At 37.4% G+C, this 27,774-nt stretch overlaps 1 pseudogene; it reads left to right on the top strand.

Moving 5' to 3' along the window:
* The window catches only part of LOC125173818 (60S ribosomal protein L18a-like), a 31,480-nt pseudogene extending 9,886 nt beyond the window's left edge, over positions 1–21,594 (top strand).
* The last annotated feature ends 6,180 nt before the right edge of the window (positions 21,595–27,774 follow it).

A 27,774-nucleotide genomic window follows, 5' to 3' on the forward strand; every position in this document is an offset into this window, starting at 1 on the left:
ATCAAGTTTGAAGAACACAGTAGATGATGTTTTGGGGTGATGGTACAGTTGAACGTAAGCATCTTAGAAGTCTGGCCTTCCACATCTGAAAAGACATATCAACTTCACTAGACTAGTACGACTGTAAATCAGCATTACTACTCCTTTCCTCCTGGAAATTATACACAAACAACAGTGAAAATATGTAAAACTCATTTTCAAAGACCCCGGGAAGTGTGCAGTCTACTGGTTTCTAAATAGATGTAGGGCTCCTAAAAGCAGCTAAAGAGCTAAATGTATGTGGGACTGTTAGAAATAGAGAAGCTTAGAAAATGGCAAACGGGCTCAGTGGTGACAGATTTCAGAATGTACTGGTAAAACTCTGCTTTAACAGGTTAAGGACTCACCAGAAGTTCTAGCCATGAACCTGGTTTGAAATATGAAGTGAGGAAGCAAGTGTGAGCAGAATTTGTAATGAAAACCCTCCTGGAATTGATTTGTATGGAAGAAAGGGAGGCATCAGGAATCGTACAGTAAGGCCATGTTTGTGGATAGCTAAGTATCTCTGGACAACAGAGTTACCATCCTTGGAAGTTACAACCAACCAGAGTTACAAACCCTGGAAGACTACCCTGCCTCCTTTTCTTTTCGCAAGAATGAAGTCCAAATAACCAGTCTAGGAAAATTCACATCATTCTATAAGAATTAGTAAAAGACATATGGTAACTGGCACAAATTGATACAAAGATACTATAAGAAAAATGGAAGAAAATGGAAGCAACATATAGTAACAAAGGAGAGTCATCAGAAACAGTACAAGACTACAGTTTTTAGTAGAAAAGACATCAGGTAATACTGTTTCTGTAACCTGTTCTTGAGAAAATTACTAGTGTTCAAATTTTCAATCAACCAAGAGATTCTATAGCTGGAAGTACTATAGCAGTTGAATAATGAGAATTGAATATATTTGAATGAAAAACTAGTATTAAAACAAATTTGGAGAATACTGGCAAAATTAATGTAAGTGGTACATAATTGATAATAATTCGGTGATAAAACAACTTCTATACAAATTGGGAGGGCAACAAAGAAAGAAAGTAGAGGTAGAGTAAGTTTTCTGTTTGTCTCTTTTGTAATAACTGGAATATTATTTTTTCCATTGTTTGTTAGGATATAATTTTTTTTCACACAGTTCTACATTTTGATACATGCATGCAGTGGTATAAAGACCACAGTATCAAAATATGGAACAGTTCCAACACACACACACACACACACACACACACACACACACGCACACACACGATCCCCATTTTGTAGTAACCATTCCTCCCAACTCCAGTCCTTGGAAGCCACTGATGTTTTGTGTCCCTATAAACTGTGTTTTTTCCAGAATGTCATTAAATGGAATAATAGAATGTGTGGTGTTTTGAATCTGGCTATTTTCATTTAGCATAAGCCATTTGAGATGCATCCATGTTATTTTGTATGTCAACAACAAATTCTTTTTAATTACTAAATAGTATTCCTTTAAATGATTCTCTCCCAGTTTATCTTGTTACCCTAATTGAGGAAAATCTCCGTTGTCTCCAATTATTGGCAATAACAATAAAATTGCTATAAAACATTCATGTACAGATTTGTGTTTGAACATATATATATTTTTTTCATTTCACTTAAATAACTACAAGTGAAATTTCTCGGTCACATGTTATGTATATCTTTATAAAATCCCAGACTTTTTCCCAAAGTTCCTGAACCATTTTGCTTTGCCACCAGAAATGAATGAGATGTGGGTGCCTGGGTGGTTCAGTTGGTTAGTGACTGATGCTTGATTTTAGCTCAGATTGTGATCTCAAGGTCCATGAGTTCAAGTGCCACATTGGGATCTGCACTGCCAACACAGAGCCTGCTTGAGATTCTGTCTCCCTCTCTCTCTGCCCGATGCATGTGTTCTTTCTCTCTCTCTCCCAAAAATAAATAAACAAACTTAAAAAAAGAAAACAATTTAAAAAAAAAGAAATGCATGAGAGTTTCAGTAGCTCCACACCCCCATCACCCCTTGGTGTTGTTTCTTTTTTGTTTTATTTTAAGTCTCTCTAGTATGTGTGCAGTAATATTCCATGTTTACATTTCCCTATTTCCTAATTATTTTGAGCATCTTTTCATTTGTTCGTTTGCCATCTTTAAAGTGTTTATTCAAGTTATTTATCCATTTTTTAGACTGGGTTGTTTCGTTACTGAGATTTTAGAGCACTTAATAAAGTATGGTTACAAATCTTTAATCATAAAAATAATTTGCAAATTTTCTCTCCTAATCTGTGGTTTGTCTTTTTAGGTTCTTAGTAGTGCCCTTCAAAGAACATAAGTTACCACTCTTAAGGAGTTCATCTTATCAATTTCTTTCTGCATAAAGAATTGTGAAAAAAACCAGAATTGTGGTTTTTGTGTTATCAAAAAAAATCTTTGTTTAACTCAAGACCACATAGGCATTGCTTCATTTTTTTAATAATTATTTTAACGTTTATCTATTTTTGAGAGAGATAGAACATGTGTGAGGTGGAGGAGGAGCAGAGAGGATGAGACAGAGGATCCAAAGTGGGCTTTGTGCTGACTGGCAGAGCTGCCTGATATGGGGCTCAAACTCATGAACCATGAGATCATGACCCGAGCAGACGTCAGATGCTTAACCAACTGAGCCATGCCCCAGGCATTGTTTCATTTATCTTCCGATAGTTTCATAGTTTCAGGTTTTAGAGTTAGGTGTACAATCCATTTTGAGTTATGCTATATAACATATTGACAAAAGTTTATTTTATGCATGTGGATATCCAAATTTTCAGTGTCTTTGTTGAACAGTATCTGCACTTTTGTTGAAAATCAATTGACTTTATATGTTTGAGTGTATTTCTGTATTCCCTATTCTCTTCAAAGACAAGAGTTACTTGGTTACTCTATGTTACTCTAGCTTTATAATAAATCCTTAAATTAGATGATATGAATCCTTCCACTTTGTTCTTCTAGTTCAAAATCATTTTGGTTCTTTTGTCTTTCCACAAACATTTTAAAATTGGCTTCTAATTCCTGAGTTGGAATTCCTGTGTATAATTTTATTTTTTTAATATTTGTTTTGTGGCTCATGATATGATCTATCATATATTCATATTATATCATATCATATTCATATCATATGTTCATATGATCGTATTCTATGTGAATGTTCCTTTTGTACATGAAAGTGATGTATACTCTGTAATGGGTTTTATAAATGTCCATTAGGTTAATCAGTTGATACTGTTTCTCTGCTCTTTTATATTTTTACTAATTTTCTGTCTTCTTATTCTATCAATTCTTAAGAAAGGAGTGTTGAAGTCTCCAAATACAAGTGTAGATCTGTTTATGTCTGCTTTCAATTCTATCGGTTTTTGATTTGCATATTTTGAAGTTATGCTATAGGTGGATATATGTTTAGGATTATTATTTCTTCTTGATTAATTGATCTATTTATCATTATATAATAATAATACTGTCTAATATTAATATAGCTATTCCAGCTTGACTAGTGTTTGCATGATATCACTGTTTCCCATCCTTTTACATTTAACCTATTTATGTCTTAGTTTCAAAGTCAGTTTTGTGTAGACAGCTTATAGTTGAATTTTGCTCTTTTATCTAATCTGATTATCTTTTAATGGGTTTGTATAATTTATATTTATTTATTTAAGTTTATTCATTTTGAGAAGGAGAGAGAGAGCACAAACAGGGGAGGGGCAGAGAGAAAGACATAATCTCGAGCAGACGACATGGGACTCGAACCCAGGAACTCTAGAGATCATGACCTGAGCTGAAATCAAGAGTCAGACGTTTAACCCACTGAGCCATCCAGGCACCCCTGCAATATATGTTTAATTAATTAATATGTCTGCCTTTAAAGAATATTACTCTACTTTATATGTAGTTAAAGATCTTATAGGTACATACTTCCAGTCCATTCCTTTCATCTGTTTTGCTAATGTTGTCATGCAATGTAGTTCCTTGCTACTCTTTTGCTTTAGGTAGCCTATTATCTTTTAGAGCAATTAGAAATAAGGGGGAAAAAAACTACATTCATATGTTTACCTTTATTATGCCATTTCTGTTACTCTTTTTTTTTTTTTAAATACAGGTGCCAGAATCTCATTCCCAGAGATTTTTTTCTTATTTATTTAGTGAGTTAGTTTTATTGGGTTATAATTGCCCTAGAGCATTATATTCTATTACTGTTGATTTTTTTAATTTGTTTTCTTAAATCCAAGTTTATGACTAATGTCATTTTTTTTTCCTGCCAGAAACGATCCTAAAATATATCTTGTTTGCTGGTCTGCTGACAATAAAACTCTCTTTTTTGTGTTTCTAAAGATTTTTTAACTTTCTCTTTTTTTAAAAAAGATATTTTCTGTAGCTATTGAGTTTACTGAGTTTTGGGTTGACACTTATTTTCTTTCACACTTTAATGGTGTGACTCCATCTTTTCCTTGGACTGCATGTAAGAGGTCTTCTGTAATTTTTTTCTCTGTTCCTTTGTATGGAACATATTATTATTTTTAATCTAGCTACCTGGAAGAAATATATCTATGTGTTCAGTTTTCAGAAGTTTCAAGAAAATATATGTATGTGTTTCTGTTTTTGTTGTTGTTTCGTTCTATTTATCCTGCTTGAAGTTCTCTGAATGTTCTGGATCAGTGGTTTTGTATATATATTCCATTAAATTAAAACATATTTGAACCCTACCACTTAAAATATTTCTTCATCATTCTCTCTTTCTTCTTCTATGGGATGCTGCTTATATACTTGAAGTCATTTCTTATTATCCCACAGTTCTTGAATAGTCTGTTCCTTCTGTTTTTTGGGGGTTTTTTTTACATTTTTTCCTGTGTTTCTTTTTGCTTATTTTTTTTAACCTTTTGCATGTTCATGGATACTTTTCACAGCTGTTTCAAGTCTATTATGAGCCTTTTAAAGGCATTCTCCTCTGCTATTATGTCTTTCGTGTCTAACATTTCCCATTAAATTACCTCTTAAAGTTTCAACTCTCTGTTGAAGTTACTTATCCAATAATGCATTTTGTTCCCCTTTTCCACTCAAGACTTAAACATATTGATCATAGTTGTTTTAAATTCTGTTTGATAGTTCCATGATCATTGTCATATCCAAGTTTGGTTTTATTAATTTTTTTTGTCTCTTGAGAGCATGTTGTTTTTTCCTCCCTTTTTCTCTTTCTCACAACTTCTTTTTGAGAGCTAGACATACTGTATAGGGCGATAGACTGTGATAGATAGTATTTATGCCTGAAGAATGGAACCACTTCATCCTGTATTGTGACATGAGGAGGTTGTTCCCTGTTGTCCTTGTTTAGCCTCAGCACTAGGCATGTACTATGGCACTGACATCAGTGACTGGGGCCTTCTAAATAATGTTTTCTCTTCCCTATAGGAGACCTCTAATAGTCTAAGCTTACAATGTATTTTTATTTCTCCCCATGAGTACAGTTTTTGTCTGTTCCCTACCTCCAGATGCAGTGGGTCCTTCTCTAGGTTTGATACCCTTCCCCAGCAGGTTAACACTTTTGTTCTATGAATGTGATCCAGAAGTAGAATCTTGGCAGGACTAATGCCTTTTCTACTATAGCTCCTCTTATTTTCCCTTCACCCTGAAACCCAGTGGAGGCATTCTCTTACCCTGCCCCAAATATTCCTCATGGTCTCCCAACTCTGGTGTTCATGAGGGAGAACTTCCTAGTGGTTGAAAATTATCCTATGTGCAGCCCCCAGCAATTTGGTACTTTCATAATAACCCACTTTTACATTAGCCTTGAGGAATTCACTAAAAATTTGTATCTGAATTCTTACATATTTATATGGCGTCTGGTTTCTAACTCAGGGAAATAAGCCCTTTCATGCTGTCTCTCATTGAAGGTCTTTTCCTCAAATTTGTTGAATTTTTATTTGTGGTAGTCTATAATCAATAAATTTCTACATATAGATGTAACACTGACCAACATTCCCTCACCACAATGCAGGCTGTAAATTTCAAAGTCTATAACAATTCTTGATTCAAAAGGAAATATAAAATAAAATAATTAAATTAAAAAATGAATATATTACATATTCAAATATATGTAATACAATGTATGCTACTACTAAAAGTGCTTCCAGAGGAAAACTCATAGCCATAAAAACTAACATCAATGAAAACAGAAATGGAAACAAAATAATCTAACATTCGACTAAAAGTATTGAAAATAACAATAAAACAAAGAAAACATTGGAGAATAAATATCATGGCAGGCAGAATTCCAGAGTGGCCTTCTAAGATTTTCCCACCCTAAACCCTGAGGCTGTGAAAATGAGTGCTCTTACTCTGATTTATGTTATATTACATGTGAAGAGATGATTTTGTTTTGTTTTGTAGATGTACTTAGAGGAATAATCAATTAACTTTTAGTTAATCAAAAGAGAAGATTATCTGTGTGTGCCTATCCTAATTCCATGAGACCTTTAAAAGCACTTTCCTTTATCTGATAGCAGAAGGGGAATTCAGAGAGTCAAGGCATACAAACAATTTGATGTGCTCTTACCACCTTTAAAGATGGAGAGAACTGGGGCGCCTGGGTGGCGCAGTGGGTTAAGCGTCCGACTTCAGCCAGGTCACGATCTCGCGGTCCGTGAGTTCGAGCCCCGTGTCGGGCTCTGGGCTGATGGCTCGGAGCCTGGAGCCTGTTTCCGATTCTGTGTCTCCCTCTCTCTCTGCCCCTCCCCCGTTCATGCTCTGTCTCTCTCTGTCCCAAAAATAAATAAAAAACGTTGAAAAAAAAATTTTAAAAAAAGATGGAGAGAACTACCCAGGATGGACTTTTGAGTGTCCTCTAGGAGCTGAGAATGACCTCTGGCCAATAAAACATGAGCAAACAGGGACCTTCTACAACCCCAAGGAACTGAATTCTGCTAACAACATGAATATTTTTAGGAAGTGATTCTGTCCCAGAGCTTCTGGAAAACAACCCAGTCCAGCTGAGCTGATTCCTTGACTTCAGCTAGTGACTATGAAATAATGAATAATTTTTGCTGTAAGCTGCTAAATTTGTTGTAATTTATTTGTTACACAGCAATAGAAAAGTAATTGAAAGAACAGAATTTAATGAGTTAGACAACAGAAAAGTAGTAAAATAAAAAATAAATAAGCTAGTTCTTAAAATATGTTTAAAAATTTTTTTAATGCTTATTCATTATTTGAGAGAGACAGAGCACGAGTGGGGGAGGGGCAGGGAGAGAGGGAGACACAGAATCCAAAGCAGGCTTCAGGCTCTGAGCTATCAGCACAGAACCCGATGTGGGGCTCGAACCAATGAAGCATGAGCTCATGACCTGAGCCGAAGCTGGACCATTTAACCTACTGAGCCACCCAGGCACCCCTAAGCTAGTTCTTAAAAAAAAATTTGTAATATAGGTAAATCATTCATAAACTAAGCAAGAGGGGAAAAAAAGGAGGAACATCAAATACATGTTATCTTACTTGGGGGAAAAAATAACAGATACGGGGGAAATCAAAAGAAACAGAAACTATTATTTTGCAGAACAGAGAAAAGATAAGATATATTTATATTTTATTGTATATGCTTAAATAAATTCTGGAAGAACACAGAAGTTATTCACTAAATTAAAGCAGAGTGGGAGTGGAGCTGAAAACAGAATCAATGACAGACAGTAGTGGGAGGTAATGTACATTTTTACAGATCTGTGTATTTTGTTCTTAAACTATGAGGGTTTATTTCCTTCTCAAAAAAGCATTAATTATAAAAGAAATAAACACATAAATAAATCTTACAACATTACTAGATTACGTTTTGACCTACACCACTGTTGGTGTTATTTAATTACATATATTTCAATTGGTCTTATTTAAAACAAATATAATTCTTGTATATAATTTTCATTACATTAAAGTAAATATATGACAGGTAATTGTCAAAGCCTACATACCTTCAAACCCCTGGGGAGTGTTTTTTTGACAATACTCTTTTAATTAAACAAGGTGTCCTTTGGAACAGCTAAGATAGAAACATTCAGAAATCTCTTTTCACTCCTCTGTGGAAAGTGTGGGAAATGAATAATGGACATAGGTAATTAAAATGAGAGTTTCTGAATTACCTAAGATGACATTCAGCAATACCAAGAGGACATCCTTGGGAACATGCAGAAAAATCAAAAGTCTTCTTAATAGGTATGGGAAACAGGAGAAGAACAAGGACTCTTTTATTTAGACATGATGATAATGGTATTCCTTCTAGATTTGGTTCCTTGGTAGGAAAGAAGAGCTTCTTGTTATGTGGAAAAGGAAATTATTCTAATAAGATTAATATAGCAGGATGATAAAAATAAGAAAGGAATGTGATTGTCATTGCTTTTGTAACTTTTTATCCTAAAATATATCATGAAGAGAAAAGAGAGGAGGATGTAAATGTCTTTATAATGAATATATGCAGAGACCATATGGTAAAATTGTAGCTTCCAAATGGCATCAATTTCTAGATGGTGCTTTAATTTGGAATATTACTTATAACCTAATTTTGGATCCATTTCAAATCCATCATTGTGTTTATGTCCAAAAGAATCAGGAGACTACATTTTTGGGAGAAAAAAATTTTTTTTAAAAAATCAAACTTCACTCTGGTGATTTTTAAATGCATTTAAGAAAAATAAGCAAATGATTCAAGTTACAATAGTGTGTAAGGACACATGGTATGAGGAAAAACTGATACGTGGAATAGGAAGAAATGATGGATGAGAGACCATACTGATACATGTTATTTTTTTTTTAATCTTGTTTTTCTTAAATGAGGACTGTTTTTGAGCAAATATTTAGATCATGGGATAATCAGAAGTAGTGAGTTCTTGGGGCACCTGGGTGGCGCAGTCGGTTAAGCGTCCGACTTCAGCCAGGTCACGATCTCGCGGTCCGTGAGTTCGAGCCCTGCGTCAGGCTCTGGGCTGATGGCTCAGAGCCTGGAGCCTGTTTCCGATTCTGTGTCTCCCTCTGTCTCTGCCCCTCCCCCATTCATGCTCTGTCTCTCTCTGTCCCAAAAATAAATAAATGTTGAAAAAAAAATTTTTTTTTAAATAAAATAAAAAATAAAAAATAAAAAAAAGAAGTAGTGAGTTCTTGCAGAGTACAGGTGTGTACCATGCACACACAAACACACGCACACATACACACATACACTATGAGATTTTTTTTATTATTATAGCCAAAGATGGACGCAGGTAATAAAAAGCCAACTCATCTCTACTTACAATAAAGCCCTAAAATAAAGAACAAACCTTATTATAAGGACATGAAATTTCAAATGAAAGTATAATTGGCTTGCTGCATTTTAAGACTGCATTACTGAGCTACAACATTATTGTTGTAACTTTATTACATACATTTAAAATTGAGCTTATTCTAAAGCAGTTTGGATTCTCTGTCTCTTTCTGGCTGTTTCATCATTCAGCCCGCCTCTGCCACAATCCCTCAAGAACAAATATCTTTGCTGATTTCTCAGGCTGTATGGGTCAGAGTTTACTCTCAATTTCTAAACAGTGTCACATGGTTTCTCTAAGATTTTCAGTCATAATCATTGCAATATATCATATATGGACCCTCAAAATCCTGAAAATGTTCTAATTTTGTTAAGTATCAATTCTCAGCTAATGATGTCATGAAGAAGATATCTCCCTGTCATGACTGTTTGGAAACTTGAACACGTTCAAGAATAGAACTGTTCAAAGTCTTTTTGCTTTGTTTAGAAATGGCCAGAATCAGTCAGGAAAAACAAGTTTTACCAAACTAATATATACATTTTTTTTACCGTTAAAATTTGTCATGATCATAGAACAACTTAGTCATTTTTATTTTAGTTCTAGCCTCGTGAAAGATGACCAAAGTAAAATAGTTCTACTTGGGGAAAAAATGTGTTTCATTATAAGTGTAAAAGCTATCGTTAAACAAAATTCATATTTTAAACAAACACAAAACTTGGGGATGAGCAATTTATGAGTCTACCATGGAAGTTTAGGATAATCCATGTTGTGGATTCAGACTGCCTAGTCCCAAATTTTGATCCACTGTGTGACCTTCAGCAATTTCTGAACTATAACATGAAAAAAAAAGGAAAAGAAAAAGAAAAACACTTCATAAGATTGTTATGAAGATTAAAGCAGATAATACTTGAGAAGTGTTTTGCACAGTGCCTGGAAAATTAATTAGCACACACTTAATGATAGTATGATTATTTTATAAACATAAGAGTCATCTAGGACAGACCTGAACCACCCTGTTACCTTCAACAACATTTTATCTTCCATTTTTATATGAAATGGGAAAGGCAGGGAGTGAAGGTGAGGAGAAAAAATAAGACAAAGGAAATTGCATGTACAAGAGGCCAGAGACTTTTCATCGTTAAAGGCTTTAACTATACAGCTCTTACTATAATCTCAACACATTCTGGTCCCATGAAAACTCAAGAGAAGCTTACACAGTTAAAACAATCAACCAAAAAAGCATAACCTTTCTCTCCTGCCATTGCCTCTTTGCAGTTACACATCTTTAAATAATAGAACCTAGAGGCCACATTGATTTGCTTGGGGTCTTAATGCTCCACCTGTGACAGAAAGGCTGTAACCAAAATGTTCTCCCTATATGCCATTAAATTTCTTGGGCATATTTCAGTCTTTCTCCTCCTTCAACCTACTTGTTACCTATCTATCCTTATTTTAGTTGAGACCTATCTCTTGTAATATCACTTGATGTAGTAGACCATGCCCTCTTACTTGACTTCCGTGGCCTTGCCTATTTTTTCTCCTACCTTTCTGAGCTCTCTCTCCTTCCCTTTGCAATCTTTGCAATCTCCTTAACTGGTGATGTTCTTTTAGCTATGTCTAAGCCTTCTCTTTCTACCTGATATATAAGGGAAACCTTATTCACTTCCACATCTCCAAGATCTGCATTTTCTACCTGGACTATCTCCTGAGCTCCTGACAAATCTACCCCAAAGCCTTCTGAAATAGCCGCTCAAATGTCACAAAATACCTCAAAGGTCAGTGGTTTTAAACTGAACTCTTTCACCATCCCTTGACCCTTGAAACTGCTCCTCTTTTAAACTTCTCCAGCTCATTAAGTGTTCACCAGTGTCTGGTTGCTCAGGCAAGAGACTGAGGAAGCATCTGTGACTCCTTCCTATACCTTAGAACCAACATCCAATGAGATGCCTGGGTGGCTCACTTGGTGAAGTGTCTGACTTTGGCTCAGGTCATGATCTTGCAGTTTGTGAGTTCGAGCACTGCATTGGGCTGTTTGCTGTCAACACAGAGCCTACTTTGGATCCTGTCTCCCTCTCTCTTTGCCCCTCCATTGCTCTCTTTTCTTTCTCTCTCTCTCAAAATAAGAAATAAGAAAAAGAAAAAAAAACCAACATCCAATCATCAATCAGTAAGCCATATCTCTTATATCTCATATTGCCTGTATCTAATCAGCTACATTCCTAGGACTCTCATCATAGTCTAGCTACCAGCATTCTACCTGAATTACTATACAGCCACATGCTTTCCAGGCTTTTCCCATTCATTTCCCACCCTTATTCAAATATCTACTCTTTAAAAATGAAAATCTTTGAAGGTTTTCCCTAGTACAAGCTCTTTTATGTCTCTCTGAGTTCCAAGACGTAGACCAAAGTCATTTTGCAATTTGGCTCTTGCTTACATTTTTCCAGGGGATTCCTTTGCCACTTTCTTATGTCAACCTTAACATTTGCTTTTCTGTTCATGTAATTGCCTGCTCTATTGTCTCAGGTTTTCTTTTTTAATAGGTTATTTTTCTTGTCTGCAACTCTCAGACTCCTCCAATCTCTAATCATCAGACACTACCGTTGTCTCAGGTTTAATGTCACTTCTTTGGAGCAGGATAGGGATTTTCCTCTCACTAAGGTATGTCATACCCCTCTATCTCAGCTACCAACTGGATGTTCCCATTGTAGTTCGGAGCACAGACTACTCTTTTTTCCATCAATATTCATTATTAGTGGGTGTGTTTTAATTAGTAGAACTCTCATGTTCTAGCTACAAACATGACAATCCAACTTAAGACGACATTTCCAGCCTTCCATTCAACTCAGGGAAACCACATAATTAAGTTTTACCTATGAGTTGTAAACAGAATTGATGCATGGTACTTCCCATTTGTGCCCTTAAAATAGAATGTGGATCCATGCCTCTGCCTTTTTCCCTCCTTCCTTCTGAAGGGAAGATAATGAGATCTGAAGCAGCCAGCAGACTCAGAGACAGAGGACACATATTGTTCCATGAGCCCTGGACAACTGGTCTCCCCACATTTGTATGTGGCTTGTATCAATGTATTTTCAAGTCTTGTCATAGCAGCTTAGCCTGCACTTAATTCATACTATAGTTCCTTTATTGTAACCTATATTACTCTGTATTGTGATTGATTGATTGATTGATTTAAAAAATAATGTTTATTCTTGAGAGAGAGAGAGAGAGAGAGAGAGAGAGAGAGAGAGAGAGGCGCAGAGAGAGAGGGAAACATGGAATCCAAAGTAGGCTCCAGGCTCTGAGCTGTCAGCCCAGAGCCCAATGTGGGGCTCAAACTCATGAAGTGTATAAGATCATGACCTGAGCTGAAGTCGGACACTTAACTGACAGAGCCACCCAGGTGCCCCTTGTGATTTATTTTTTAATGTTTGTTTAATATCATACTCCATATGCGAATCACCATGATGTCCTTAGCTCCTAACACAGAGTCCTGATAAAGATGAATGAATCAATCAATCAAAGGAAATCTATAAGGTAAAGTTGGGGAGGTGGTAGAATTAAACGTTAACAATCTCCTGATTCTTAGTCCATTGTTCTTTGCATTCCATAATATTATTCCTCACAAATAAGTGCCCCAGCTATAACTTGAACCCATGACATCACTTCTCCCCCCATATACACTGATATCAAGCACCTTGTGCTGAGTGGAAGTTCCAAATATTTCCTCACAGATATTGAATGATCTGAGCAGTAGAGCCCCTTAAATCAAGGTTCAGAATGGGCCATTTCTTGCTGACATGCTACATTTCCTTTTTGCTTAGAGTGAGATTATATAGCACACTGAAATGATACCTTCAGTACTGAATGATTTGGCATTCAAGAGAATTAAAAAAGGCCTTCCTTTATGGTTAAAAGTAAATTACAAAAAAAGGGATACTGGCAGGCAATTACTCTATAAGCTATAGAAATGAAAGGGATTTCACAATGTGAGTAGTTTAGATTCATATAATGTGAAGAGCTGTTGGCAAGTGGGAAATCACTCAGCAATCTAAAGGAGAGCACTGAGGCTATGAATGCAATCTCTCTCTCTCTCTCTCTCTCTCTCTCTCTGTCTCTCTCTGTCTCTCTCATGCACACTCATACACACTCACAACCCACACGCACTAAATGCAGATGTTCCCAGGTAAGGATGAAAAGTTTTAGCTCAAAATGTATTATATTTCAAAACAGCTGAAAATATATATATTCTGACTATTTGGTATGCAAGAAGGTAAGTTACAGAACTAGAGCTAAAATAAGATCATCTGCATTCTGTTGATATTATGCAACAAATTTAAAATGTAGAATTAATAAATATGATGGCCTTGGAAATACTCTGTTATGGATTGAATTATAATTCCTCAAAATTCATATGTTGAAGTCCTAACCCCCATTACCTCAGAATGTGACCTTATTTGCAAATAGAGCCTTTGCAGATGATCAAGTTAAGATGAGGTCATTGGGGGTGGAGGGGCAAATCCAGTATGAACTATGTCCTTATGGAAAGGGGAATTTGGGATACAGGGATGTACCAGCAGAAAATACCATGTGAAGATGTAGGCAGAGATCAGGATGATGCATCTACAAGCTAAGGAATGCCAAAGAAGGCCAGCAAACAACCAGTAGCGAAGAGAGAGGCCTGGAACAGATGCCGCCTCTCACCCTTGGAAAGAATCAATCCTACTGAGACCTGGTACTCAAATTCCAGCCTCCAGAACAGTGAGACCATGGATTTCTGTTGTTTAAGCCACTCAGTTTGTGGTCCTCTTTACAACAGCCCTAGCAAACTAACACAAACCCCGATGATCTTATGATTCTTCAAATTCCATCTTTAATTTTTTAGTGTCTGAAAGATTCATGGTCAGCTGAGCAAAGCCTGCAAATGCTATATGCAGCATTACTACCGAAGAGAGAGCATCAAGAAGAGGTAAATGTCAGGGTACCTGGGTGGCTCAGTCAGTTAAGCATCTGACTTTGGCTCAGGTCATGATCTCGCAGTTTGTGAGTTCAAGCCCCAGGTCAGGCTGTGTACTGACAGCTGGAGCCTGGAGCCTGCTCTGGATTCTGTGTCTCCCTCTCTCTCACTCTGCCTCTCCCTTGCTTATGCTCTGTTTCTCTCAAAAATAAAATAAACATTTGAAAAAAGAGAGCTAAATGTTTAAACTCTGTGCTGGAGGGGTCCAGGTCCTAATGTGCAACAGTCAAGAAACCTAAGAATTATTTTCCAGGGTTGTGACATACCATTGTACAGTCTGAGCACTGCATAACCGTAGAGCTCACCATTCAGACTGTAACACTACAGATTTGTACATTTACTAAAATAAGTTTCTGAAAGATGATGTCAATGTCTCATATCCCAACACAATCAGTGCATTGTAATTTTTTTTTTAATTTAAAAAAGTTAGTTAACATATAGTGTAATCCAAGTCAGTTAACATATAGTGTAATAATGGTTTTAGGAGTACAGTTTAGTGATTCATCACTTACACTGAGAAGAAAAGCTAGTAAAAGCAAAATAAAAGGGGCCAGACAGATGTCCGAGGCTGGATATACTCTCCTTGTATACTTTCGGCTTCTGTAATCTTTCTTTGCTCCTGTGTCCACCAACTGCCCACATAGCACCACTGATAAGTGCCCCCTTCCCTTTTCCTTTTGTCCCTCAACCCCCTACTATCCCAGCCATAAAAGGAGGCCGATGCCAATGTTTGGGGCTCAGCCTTTGGAGGTGACTCTGCTGGGACAGCACCAGTGCACAATAAAGTCTTTTCCTGATTCCTCAAGTGCGTGTGGTTTGTCTTTTCCTAGGTGCCAAATATTTGCTGTAACAACATGTAACACCCAGTGCTCATCCCAACAAGTGTCCTCCTTAATGCCCATCACCCATTTTGCCCATCACCCCTCCCTGTACCCCTCCAGCAATCCTCAGTTCGTTCTCTGTATTTAAGAGTCTCTTAAAGTTTGCCTCCGTCTCTGTTTTTGTCTTATTTTTCCTTGCCTTCCCCTATGTTCATCTGTTTTGTTTTTTAAGTTCCACTTACGAGTGAAATCATGTGGTATTTATCTTTCTCTGACTTATTTCGCTTAGCATGATGCACTCTAGTTCCATCCACATTGTTGCAAATGGCAAGATTTCATTCTTTTTGATTGCGGAGTAATATTCCGTTGTATATGTATACCACATCTTCTTTATCCATTCGCCAGTCAATGGATATTTGGACCCTGTCCATAATTTGGCCATTGTCAATAATGCTGCTATAAACATTGGGGTGCATGTGTCCCTTCAAATCAGCATTTTTGTAGTCTTTGGATAAATACCTAGTAGTGCAATTGCTGGGTCCTAGGGTAATTCTATTTTTAATTTTTTGAGGAACCTCCATACTGTTTTCCAGAGTGGCTGCACCGGTTGGCATTCCCACCAGCAGTGCAGTACCTTTTCTCCACATCCTTGCCAACACCTGTTGTTTCCTCAGTTGTTAATTTTAGCCATTCTGACAGCTGTGAGGTGGTATCTCATTGTGGTTTTGATTTGTATTTCTCTGATGATGAGTGATGTTGAACATCTTTTCATGTGTCTGTTAGCCATCTTGATATCTTCTTTGGAAAAGTGCCCATTCATATCATCTGCCCATTTCCTCACTGGATTATTTGTTTTTTGTGTGTTGAGTTTGATAAGTTCTTTATAGATTTTGGATACCAACCCTTTCTCTGATATGTCATTTGCAAGTATCTTTTCCCATTCCATCCGTTGCCTTTTAGTTTTGTTGGTTGTAATGCATAGTAATCTTCTGACACATGGAAGTAAAATTCCTTGAGCAACAGGCATCATTTTCTAATTTGTTTGAAGGTTATAGGCAAGCACTTGTCCTGGTATGTCCATTCAAAACTGTTGCTTTCAAGTAATATTAATGACATCTAAAGTGGTTATTATTTTGTTCTTTAAGTTAAAGAAGTTGTAAATTGTCAGCTTAAGAGTCACATATGGCTTGCAGATAATCATTTTATTTTGCATTGCTTCCCATTTTAAACATTTGAGCCAAAGTATAAAAATTGGATAATTTATGGTAAAACCTAGATGTTTGGCTTCTTTTAAAAAGCAATCAGGACATTTTGCCAAGTGGGTTTACATTCCTGCCTAAACTGGTGGGGCGAAGAGGTCAGATTGGGTGTGTGCTCACCCCAGCCTCATCACAGTCCTAGACACCAAGGCTGATTACCAGGTCATAAGGCATCAAGTTGTACTTTTGTGTATCTTACAGTAAAATAAGCAAACAAACATATTTCTTTGGCCACAGGTCTTGGCTGAAGTGGGAAAGTACAATAGACTGACATTTCAAAGATCATGAAAGATTAGCACAAGTGCCAGGTCACTTCACTCTTGTTAGTGTCTCACTGGATCCTCAGGAGTTTTAGTTTGAGACCCCCCACCTTGAGGCATTATTCTGCTTAAATGCAGACACTCCTGGGAGGAGCTATTTAGCCTTATCAGTCATTAGCAACTCCCGGGGAATGTGCTAATCAGATATCCTGAGGCCCCTCAGGCTGGTGGTAAGAGCAGGTTTGTTGAAAGAGAGAAGGAAGGAAAAAGCATCCAGATAAGGTATCTGGAGAAGGCCATCCCGGGGTTGACTCCAGATCATGACATTCTTGTAATAATTTTATCTTAAAATTGGAATTATTTCCTGTTCAGTATATTGAAAATAAAAAATCATTTAGTGTTTTTACTGGTTTCAAGATTTCACCCTTACCTAGCACATACTCTTTTTTTTCCTTCTATTTTATTTATTTAAATTTAATTGAGTTAGTATTGTTGTAGTATTGGTTTCAGGAGTTAGCATATGTTCTTAAATAAACATTAGATTTGATTCAGCAATATCATAGTCTTTGTACCTGAAATTTTATCTTTGTTTGTGACATTAGTCTCTATAAATTAATTGTTGTTCCGTAGGAACTCATGTATTTGTTCCAATGCACAGAGGGCATTGGAAAAAATATGTTTAAGGAACGTATAAAGATACTTATTATGAAATTGTAAGCATCTGAGTTATCAGTATATTGATCCAAATGTGAAACAGCAGGAAAACTAGACCCCAGAATCAAATGACTTAATATGCAACGTACTATTTGTGTGGGTTTGGTCAAGTTATTTAACTCTTTCAGCCTCAGTTTATCCCTTCTTGAATCCCTGCTTATATCCCAGTCTTGAGATGAGCATCAAGAATAGCGGATGACAAATGTTTTGTAAATGATGAAGTATGGTTCTGTAAATACAAAGCATCATTACCAAATCAAATTTACTGCAATTAGAAAACTTCCATGTGGATAGTCTTCATGTATGAGCGAATGGGGGTGCACGCATTCACATGTGAAATAGTTCAACATTATGAGGCAAATTTTAATCTCCTATGTTTATGGTGAAGCTGAGAGCAAAGAAATTTACACAGTTATATGGTTAATAAGAGAAGTCTCAGGCTCCAAATCCAATTCCAAACAAATTGTCAACACACCAAAACTATAAAGTTCCAGTGATTCTCATTTTCCACAGTATTACTTATGAAGGCTAAATAATGAAGAATATCAGAATATATCTGCCACCCCACAATACGCTATTTTGACAAATGAGGTATTTTGAGCTGAAAGCAATTGAGAAGTAACAGATGTAGAAAGAAGCCTTCTTGGTTTGGGGAGCCTGGGTGGCTCCGTCAGTTAAGTGTCTGACTTTGGCTCAGGCCATGATCTTGTGGTTTGTGAGTTTGAGCACCGCATTGGGCTCTGTGCTGACAGCTCGGAGCCTGGAGCCTGCTTCAGATTGTGTGTCTCCCTCTCTTTCTGCCCCTCCTTCACTCGTGCTCTGTCTCTCAAAAATGAATAAACGTTAAAAAAAAAAAAAGAAGCCTTATCTGACTAAAAACAGAAACTTTTAAGAAAGGAAGACTAACTTAGGGTGCCTGTGTGGCTCAGTTAAGCGTTCTTTGATTCTTTGATTCTCAGGTTATGATCTCGCTGTTCCTGAGATCGAGCCCCGCGTAGGGCTCTGTCTGCTGTCAGCACAGAGCCTACTTCAGATCCTGTCTCCCTCTCTTTCTGCCCCTCCCCCCTCCCCTCTCTCTCTCTCTCTCTCTCTCTCTCTCTGTCTCAAAATAAATAAATAAACATTAAAAAAAAAAGGAAAGAAAGAAAGGAGGACTAAGAATTCTCCTCTCCAGAACAGTTTTATTGTCACAAATAAAAAGTTGGCATCCAAATGAGTCTACACAGACAAATCTTACTAAAGTAACCTTTATCTTCCATTAGTTTTCCCAAACATTTGCCTTCTCATAATTTACCATCCATAGAAGTCCCAACCACCTTTCTTTTGTTTAGTCACTTCTCTATACATTATTGTCAGTTGTTAAAATGGCATATAAGCTTCCAAGTCTAATTGCTCTTTGGGTTGACTATTCTCTTCTGGGTAGCCTCTGTGCACGTAAAATTAAAATCATCAATTAAATTTACATGACTTTTTCTTTTGTTATTCTAATTTTTCTTGTTATTTTCTTGTTTGCTAGTTTGATTCACAGTCCCTGGAAATAGAACTTAAGAAGGTAGGGGAAACATTTTTCCTCTTGTACAATGGCATTGTATAGCGTTTGATATAATTATATTTTTAGAAATATCATTATTGTTATTTTTTTATGAACATTTTCATTGTCTTGATTTTGACTCGAATTTGATCTTTACATATACTTTTAAGAACGCTGGGTCAGGGGCACCTGGTGGCTCAGTTGTTTAAGCCTTAAGCATCATGGTCTCGCAGTCTATGAGTTCGAGCCCCGTGTCGGGCTCCATGCTGACAGCTCAGAGCCTGGAGCCTGCTTCGGATTCTGAGTCTTCCTCTCTCTCTCTCTCTCTTTCTCTCTCTCTATCTCTCTCTATCTCTCTCTATCTCTCTCTCTCAAAAATAAATAAACAAAACAAAATTTTCAAAAAAAGAACACTTGGTCAAAAATGGACAATACACAACAAACATGTAGAAGTTTACTTAACCTCAATATAAGTCAAAAAATGTAAATTAAGCCACGATAAAATCTTTTCAGCCATCAGATTGACAAAAATATGGAACATTCAAATTTCTCAAGGATGTAGGAAAACAGGATTAAATATATTTTTATTGAAGATTAAATGGAACTCATTTTAGAAATTGGTCAATGTCAATTATAACAAAAAAATCTATCCTTTGTCTAAGCAGTTCCACTTTGGAGAATCAACCCTACAGAAATAACAACAAAATCAAACTCCTGTCTATACATATACTATAAGGAAATGTATATGAAGTTGTAAACTGTTAGTGTTTTTTTTTTAATATGGATCAAACAAAATAGAAACACCTGAGCACCTATCAACTGGGAAATCAGTTGAAAAATATAATCTAGGGGCGCCTGGGTGGCTCAGTCGGTTAAGCGTCCAACTTCGGCTCAGATCATGATCTCGCGGTCCGTGGGTTCGAGCCCCACGTTGGGCTCTGTGCTGACAGCTCAGAGCCTGGAGCCTGTTTCAGATTCTGTGTCTCCCTCTTTCTCTGACCCTCCCCTGTTCATGCTCTCTCTCTGTCTCAAAAATAAATAAATGTTAAAAAAAAAATTTTTTTTAAAGAAAAAGAAAAATATAATCTATAGATCTATATAATATCATACAGCTATTTAAAATATATTGACTTGGACAATGTTTCCAAACTTAAAAAGCAAAATAAAAAATAATGCTTTTCATAATCTTATCTGTATAACAAACTAAAATAAGAAAACACCTTTTGTACCCTGTCTTAGCATATGTGTGTGTGTGTGTGTGTGTGTGTGTGTGTGTGTGTGCGCGCGCGCGCGCACGCATGCGCATATAGGCAAGAGTAAAAAATCATCAAGTACCTTTTTAAAAAAATTTTTAATGTTTTATTTCATTTTAGATAGTGGGGGAGGAGGGGCAGAGAGAGAGGGAAACACAGAATCTAAAGCAGGCTACAGGCTCCAAGCTGGCAGCATAGAGCCCAACACAGGGCTCCAACCCACAAACCGCAAGATCGTGGCCTGAGCCAAAGTCAAATGCCCAACCAACTGAGCCACTCAGGTGCCCCTGTCATCAGGTACTTGTAAGCTGCAGTAAGGCATCGAAGAAATGATAGAGATTTTTTCCATAAAAGTGTTTATTTTTGGGAGAGTGCAGTAGGGGAGGGGCGGAGAGAGACAGGGACAGAGGAACCAGAAGTGTCACTGTGCTGACAGGCTGACAGCGTCGAGTCCACTCTTTGTGGGGTTCAAACTCAGAAACAGCGAGATCATGATGCTCAACCAACTGAGCCACCCAGGTGCCCCTAAAAGTCCTTATTTTTAACATTTGTTTTGTGACTTATAATGAAATTAGTAGAGTTTTGAAAAAAAATGACTAGCTTAGAGTTTCCAGTCTTCTTTGGTGAATGGAAAATTTGAGATAGCCAAACAAATAAACAATCTAGACCCCTTTTGGGAAATGATAAAAAAATAAATTAGAAGTGTCTTCTTGGATGTGTCCTTAGGTAAGGAAGGCAATACAGTTAGTAATACCACAGCTTAAAAATGGTATTCTTCTCACTACCTGTGAGGGTTAGTTTTATGTGTCAACTTGGTTAGGTCATAGTACCCTTATGTAATCAAATGCTAATCTAAATATTGTTGTGAAGGTATTTGTATATATGGTTAGCATCTATAATCAGTTGATTTAAGTGAAGGAAATTACTCAATAATGTGAATGGGCTTCTTCCAATCTGCTACAGAGCAGAAACTGAGGTTTTCAGTAAAACAAATTCTACCTCACAATTGCAGCATTAACTTCTGCCTGAGTTTCAGTCCTGCTTTCCTCCTTACAAGTTTTGGACTTGCCAGCCTTTGCAATCATGTGAACCTATTCCTTAGTGTGTGTGTGTGTGTGTGTGTGTGTGTGTGTAATATACTATTGTTTTTGTTCCTTTGGAGAACACTGACTGATACATTACCCAACTTTAAAATGTTGCCTGCCTTTTATAAAATTATTACTCTAAACAAATTTCAAACATTTTTTTAAAAATATGCTTTAGTAGTGAACATTAAATCAGTACAAATGGACCAAAGTTTTGATTGCTTTCTGTAGTTTCCATGTAAAGGCTTATATCGAAACTAATGCTGTTTATAGCTGTGACACCATCAGTAGGCCCTCAAATCATCTCCTGGACCTTCAAAGAAGAGATACACATCTGTTAACAGAAACTTTCTGGGTCTCCCCAGAAATATCAAATTATGTTTTAATAAAGATAATAATTTCTTATGAGATTCTCAAAGTGCCCATAAGTAAACAGTGACCTAAAAGTGAAGATAAGCAACCAAACGAACAAACAAAAACTTCATGGTGAGTCCATTTTAAAAGGATTAAGATGACATTCATAAAAAGTATCATAAAGTAATAGTTAAATATGGGACTAATACTCTAATACTTTTATGTAATTAGTTTTATCTTTCAACAAATGAGTAAATAAAATAACATAATTGTGAGTCAGCTTTTCATCAAGTACAGAAATTCCTCTAAGCAAAGATTGAACTAGACAGATAAGATTTTAAATTCTTGCAATTTCAGTGAAGATTGCAATTTTTTTTCGTGTACTCAAAAAGGCCTTAAGCACATAGACCATTATAAATAGTGAATCAGAAAGATTGTTTGACATAGGGTTATCTCCTTTTCATTTATCTCCCTAGACCCATCTCCTCATGCTAGTGCCCTCTGGCCTTATTTCCATTGGTAATAATCTGTAATTTCTGCTATTTTCTCTTTTCAATACCACTAAGAGTCAGATTTTCCTTAGGACATATTATCTATTTATAGCCATTTAGAACATTTTACACCAATTGGCACTCTGGAGCTGTATCTGGCGGTGTAACTAGCATTTACAGGGTTTCTGTAGACTTTTATTACATGGTGTGACATTAGATTGATGGACTGTCTCAATCTTATTCTCTGTCAATTGTACACTGATCCATGACAGCATAATGGATATGTGACAGTGTTTGGAAGGGTGAGAACGACTACAATAACATTTTGGGGAGGATGGATATCAGAGTTCCTTTTAATACTCTTCTTAATTTTCCGCTCATACTAAAATTTTTAAAATCTGCCAACATAGGATATGCCAATTTTCTTTATTAGAAAAAAAAAGTGGTACCTGTTTTAGACAAACAGTATTAAGTATGATGGCAAAATAGCTGTCGATCACGCTGAACAGGGCTATTAGGCATTCCCTGTAGCAAGGAGACTTCCAAGGACCCTCTCAGAAGGGAATCATGTTATGCTCCAGTCTGGGTCAAAGGGTATTACATCTAGGAAGATAGTCTCTACTGAGGGAGGAGAAGAAGGGCTTACTGCTCTCACAGCGGAGAATTACCCACAACTTGCCTGAGGAGATAGTTGAGCCTTTCCCTAAGCAGGCATTTGGAGGCTGTGCCAAGGAACATGCTTCTGTGACTAGCCAGAGAGCCTCTGAACATGCGACAATTTCAAATTTATTTACTGTTTCAAAGTTCCACCAATTTCCTCTCTTGAGGGGTAGGAAAGAGAGCAGACGTGTTTTCAGCCCTTTTCTCCCTTCTGAAATGTCATAAATAATACCCTTAAGCCCGTGCTTCTTGATTTTGTTGGTGAGACAGGTGCCAGGACGCTTCAGGGAAATGGCAGAGAGAGGACAAGTTAGTTGAGGAGTTAGTAGTAAGTGAAAGGCAGTGAAGGGGAAAAGCTGTGACCTACCCTTGGCTTTGTTTCAGCAGGAACAGGAGTTCTGGTTAACAGAGCTCAAACAGGCAGGGTGGCAGCCTGCAGTATGTGATGTAGTAATGGATAGAAGACACAGAGCCTGGGAAAGATGCTCAGCTAGCAAGAAATAACCAGTAAGGGGAGCATGCACTCTGTCCTTTGTCCAGAGAAGCTCACCTGAAGGTTTGCAAACTGTGAATCAGTCTTCCTCACTTAAACTTTGCTGGGAGCCATATGATGCTTTTATTTTTGAAAAATTTTTTTTCAACGTTTATTTATTTTTGGGACAGAGAGAGACAGAGCATGAACGGGGGAGGGGCAGAGAGAGAGGGAGACACAGAATCGGAAACAGGCTCCAGGCTCCGAGCCATTAGCCCAGAGCCCGACACGGGGCTCGAACTCACGGACCGCGAGATCGTGACCTGGCTGAAGTCGGACGCTTAACCAACTGCGCCACCCAGGCGCCCCGATGCTTTTATTTTTGGAGCAGATGGGTATTCTGAAATTTTTATTCATGGCAAATGTATGTCTCTTTCATTGCAGTGGGTCAATGCTAAACATGGACACACACACACACACACACACACACACACACACACACTCACACACCTGCTCAAGATTCTCTCAGTCTTAAAAGAAGTGAGAACAGTACATAGAACACAAAGATAACAAAGGCCCTGAATGTGCCAGTGGATTGGGCCAGAGAACAGGAAAATTCAGGACTCAAAGTCCTTGTCAACAGAGGCAGGAGAAGGCATCAGTCTTAACCCACGCTGTTGAAAACTGAGTGTCCAGCTACAGAAGGGTTAAGACAATTGCAATCACAATCATGGCATTCTCCTGCTCACCAGGACTTGTTTCCACTCACAAACGTATAACTTGACCCTCATTCACATACGTATAATTCCCTGTGACTCCAAACCCAGTGGAAATGATCAGCATGAGTCTGATTCAGGCAGATAATAGAATACCCAACACAAAATACCGTAAGCAATTAAGAATTGATTTATGTGGGGGTGTCTGGGTGGCTCAGTCTGTTGAGTGTCTGACTTTGGCTCAGGTCATGATCTCGCGGTCCGTGAGTTCGAGCCCCATGTCAGGCTCTGTGCTGACCGCTCGGAGCCTGGAGCCTGTTTCGGATTCTGTGTCTCCCTCTCTCTGACCCTCCCCTGTTCATGCTCTGTCTCTCTCTGTCTCAAAAATAAATAAACATTAAAAAAAATTTAAAAAAAGAATTGATTTATGTGATCAAAAAAGTTCAAAGGAGGGCTGGCTTTAGAGGCTACTCTAACAATGTGACCAGATCCTTCCCTGCTCTACTTCTCCAGGATTCTCTTCAAGATGGCTGCCAGTGGCTGGTTAGACTCAGGCTTTCTCTTTCACATCCGATGAAGTGTGGGATGGAGTGGACAACATGTAGATGTCATGGGAAAGGATGGATTTTTTTTTTAATTTTCTATCAAAAAGAAGAGGAATGGGTACTGGGGTACAATAAATAACGAATGTCAACTGCTGATCTATCATTATGCTTCCTCCCTCCCATTTTACCTTTTGAGCTTCATTCTCCTTCATATCAATGATTAATTGGCCAGTCTTTCATTTAGCCAATTAATCAGTCTACAAACAATTATTGAGGGTCTGTGTAATAGGCTTGTGTAATATGGCTTGTGTAATATACTAAGGGTACAATCATGCATTTCCACTTAAGGAACTCTCACTGTAGTGAGAAAAATACTAAGTTTAAGTTAAAATATTATGCATAAATGCTGGTTATGGGGATATGTACAAAATACTGTGTCTGTGAAGGAAGATGTCAAAAGAAGGTTTCACAGAAGCTGGATTTAGACTTTGAGCCCAATAGGAGCTCTTCAAGCCAGAGACCAGTTATGGGCAGAAGGAATAGTGTGTGCACAGGAAGGAGTTGGAGTGATAAAATACCCTGTGTTTCTGAGGAATAGTGAATGCTATGTAGTAGCTGGAGGAGAGATTGTAAAGATAGGAGTCCTAGAATTTAAACCTACAGAAATGGGCAGAATCCTGCAACTTTCAGTCACACCAGTTGACTGCTCTGAGTCTCTACTCACTCCAGTCATCCTAGACATGGGCAGTCATAGGGAACTGTTTGATGGTGATCTGGAATGGGGCCAATCTGATCTGGGATTGTTCAACAAATGTTTGCCAAATGTCTGCTATGTGCAAAGCCCTGGACTACCACAATGTGGCTTAAACGGAGCCCTCCCACCAATAGGAAGTACTCTGAATCATCTCTCTAAACCATGTCTTCTGTCTTTAAGCCTGTGTCTACTTCCTTTGCTCATTTTCTTTTAAGATGATCTTTCCTTTTTAAATGACTAAAGATATTCACACCATATAGGAATTTTTGTATTGATCTTAGTCTTCAGTATGTGTCTCCCTTTATAAATATTTTTTCAAACTCTAGCATACAATTTCTGATAATATTTTTCTCCTCCTCTTCCCTGGTTCCCAGCTGTCAGGCCCCCCACAGGGAATGCTCAGCACTTCCTGATGAAAGATGCTCAGCCAATGTACTCACTGGTTATTTCAGTGTTAAATATGCTCACGATTCTGCCTGAAGGAGTCCGATATGGTGAGACCCTTCCATCTTCTCTTGCCTCCCTGGTGCTTTGCTCCATCATTTATTACTTCCTGCTCTTATTATCTTCCTCTCCACTGACTCCAGCCCGTTGACATTCAGAGATGCTCAGATAATTCATCCTCCCCAAACAAAGAAACATTAAAAAGTATATATTGATTCTAGTCTCCTTTCAAAATCCTTCTTTATATGAGAGTAGTTTATCCTTGTCCTTTTTGCATCTTAACTATCCACTCATTCCTTAAACTATTGAAATGAACTTTCTAAATAGAACTGGCCATATGATTTGTGGGGCCCAGTACAAGAGGAAATTATAGGGCCCTTTGTTCACAATGCAGGAGAAAGATTTCTTCTTCTCTAATTCAAGGTATCTTTCTTAACCTGTCATAAAGATGTTTATTTGTCTTTTAATGTCACACTTTCTTGGGCACAGGGATACTCAGAGAATGAGTGCAGATCCTCACAGGTGCCCAGGGTTCCATCTTCAGACTCAGTACACAGGGCGTGTGCCCAGCCTCAACCTTCCCCACTCATGTCTGCCCCCAGGAAACCTCTGGGGTGAGGGGCAACAGGGACAGCACAGTATTCAGGCAAAAACCCCAGTTAAAGGTGTCATCAGCTCTCCCCTGATTATTGCAATAGCTTTATGCACATTTCTCTGCACTGCCTCCCCAGAATATTTCCAACAAAATTATTGGAGTCATCTTTTTAAACATGTTTAAAGCCATCCCATCTCTCTGCGCAGAATCCTCCAATGACTGATTTCCCTCTCACTTCAGGTAAAAGCCAAATTCCTTAGAAAGATTCTAAGATGATGTGATTGGCCCCTTGCTCTCTCTCTTTCCTCATCTCCTGGTTCGTCTTGCCTCACAAACCACAGTGGCCTCTCTGTGATTCCTCAGCCATCCAAACATGTTCCTACTTCATGGACTTTGCATTTGCTGTTTATGCAAAAAAGGAATTTTATAGTCTTACATATGTTGAAGGTTCCAGGTTAAACAACCATCAAAAAAGGCTCAATCTCGGCATCAAGTAACAGGGTGAGGAACCTGACTTTCAGTGCTGTGTCCTCAGTGATGGCTCCATTCTTGCCTCTCACAGAAACCCAAGCCTGATCAGTTTAGGAACACCAACAGATAGAGTGTCTGTCTCCAGTAGGTCCAGAAAATGTGCTTGAGAGTTCATATTGAAACTTTAGGGGCTACATGCCCACCTCAAAAAAAAAAAAAAACTGACTAAAGTATTTGATACTTTGACCAGACCTGAATTATGTGCTCACACCTGGAGTCCTGGGAAAGGAAAAAGAGTAAGAGACAAGTGCTTCCTGAAAGGAAAATATCTTATTTCTCAACATAAAACATATGTCAAATGCAGCTATTTAATGGAATATAGTGTTACCATTAAGACTGGTTTTTTGAAGAATGTTATATTTAATGACATAAAAGTCTCATGATATAATGTTAAATTTAAAAGTAGGATATTAAATTATTAAGAGTGAGAGAAAAAGAATGTGCATTCTAGTAAAGAATAAATGAGATATTAAGAGAATAATTTTTGTAGGATTTAGGCAGGATTTCATTTTTATATCTTATTTCCTTGTGTTATTAGTATTTTCTTTTTTTCTTTATTGGAATATCTTTATTAGGTGTTAGCATTATTATTATTTTTTTTCCTTCCAATATTTTATTTAAATTCAAGTTAGATAACATTGGTTATTGATAGTATTGGTTGCAGGAGTAGAAGTTAGTGATTTATCACCTACTTATAACACCCAGTGCTCACCTTATGTTATTAATATTTTATACTGTGATCATGTATTTCACAAAAACAGGAATCTTCTTAGATGCTTAGATAAACACATGAGGATAATCTAATGTACAGTGGGGCAAAGCGTTCCTGAGCATAGCTTTTGGAGTCTGGCTTTGTGGGTGCTAACCCTGGATTCACCAATGACTATATGTGTAACCTTGTACAAGTGACTTTGCTTTTCATACCTTAATTTCTTTGTCTGTAAGGTGCAGATGA

Source organism: Prionailurus viverrinus, chromosome C1, assembly GCF_022837055.1.
Source record: "Prionailurus viverrinus isolate Anna chromosome C1, UM_Priviv_1.0, whole genome shotgun sequence".
In the NCBI taxonomy this organism is placed as follows: Eukaryota; Metazoa; Chordata; class Mammalia; order Carnivora; family Felidae; genus Prionailurus; species Prionailurus viverrinus.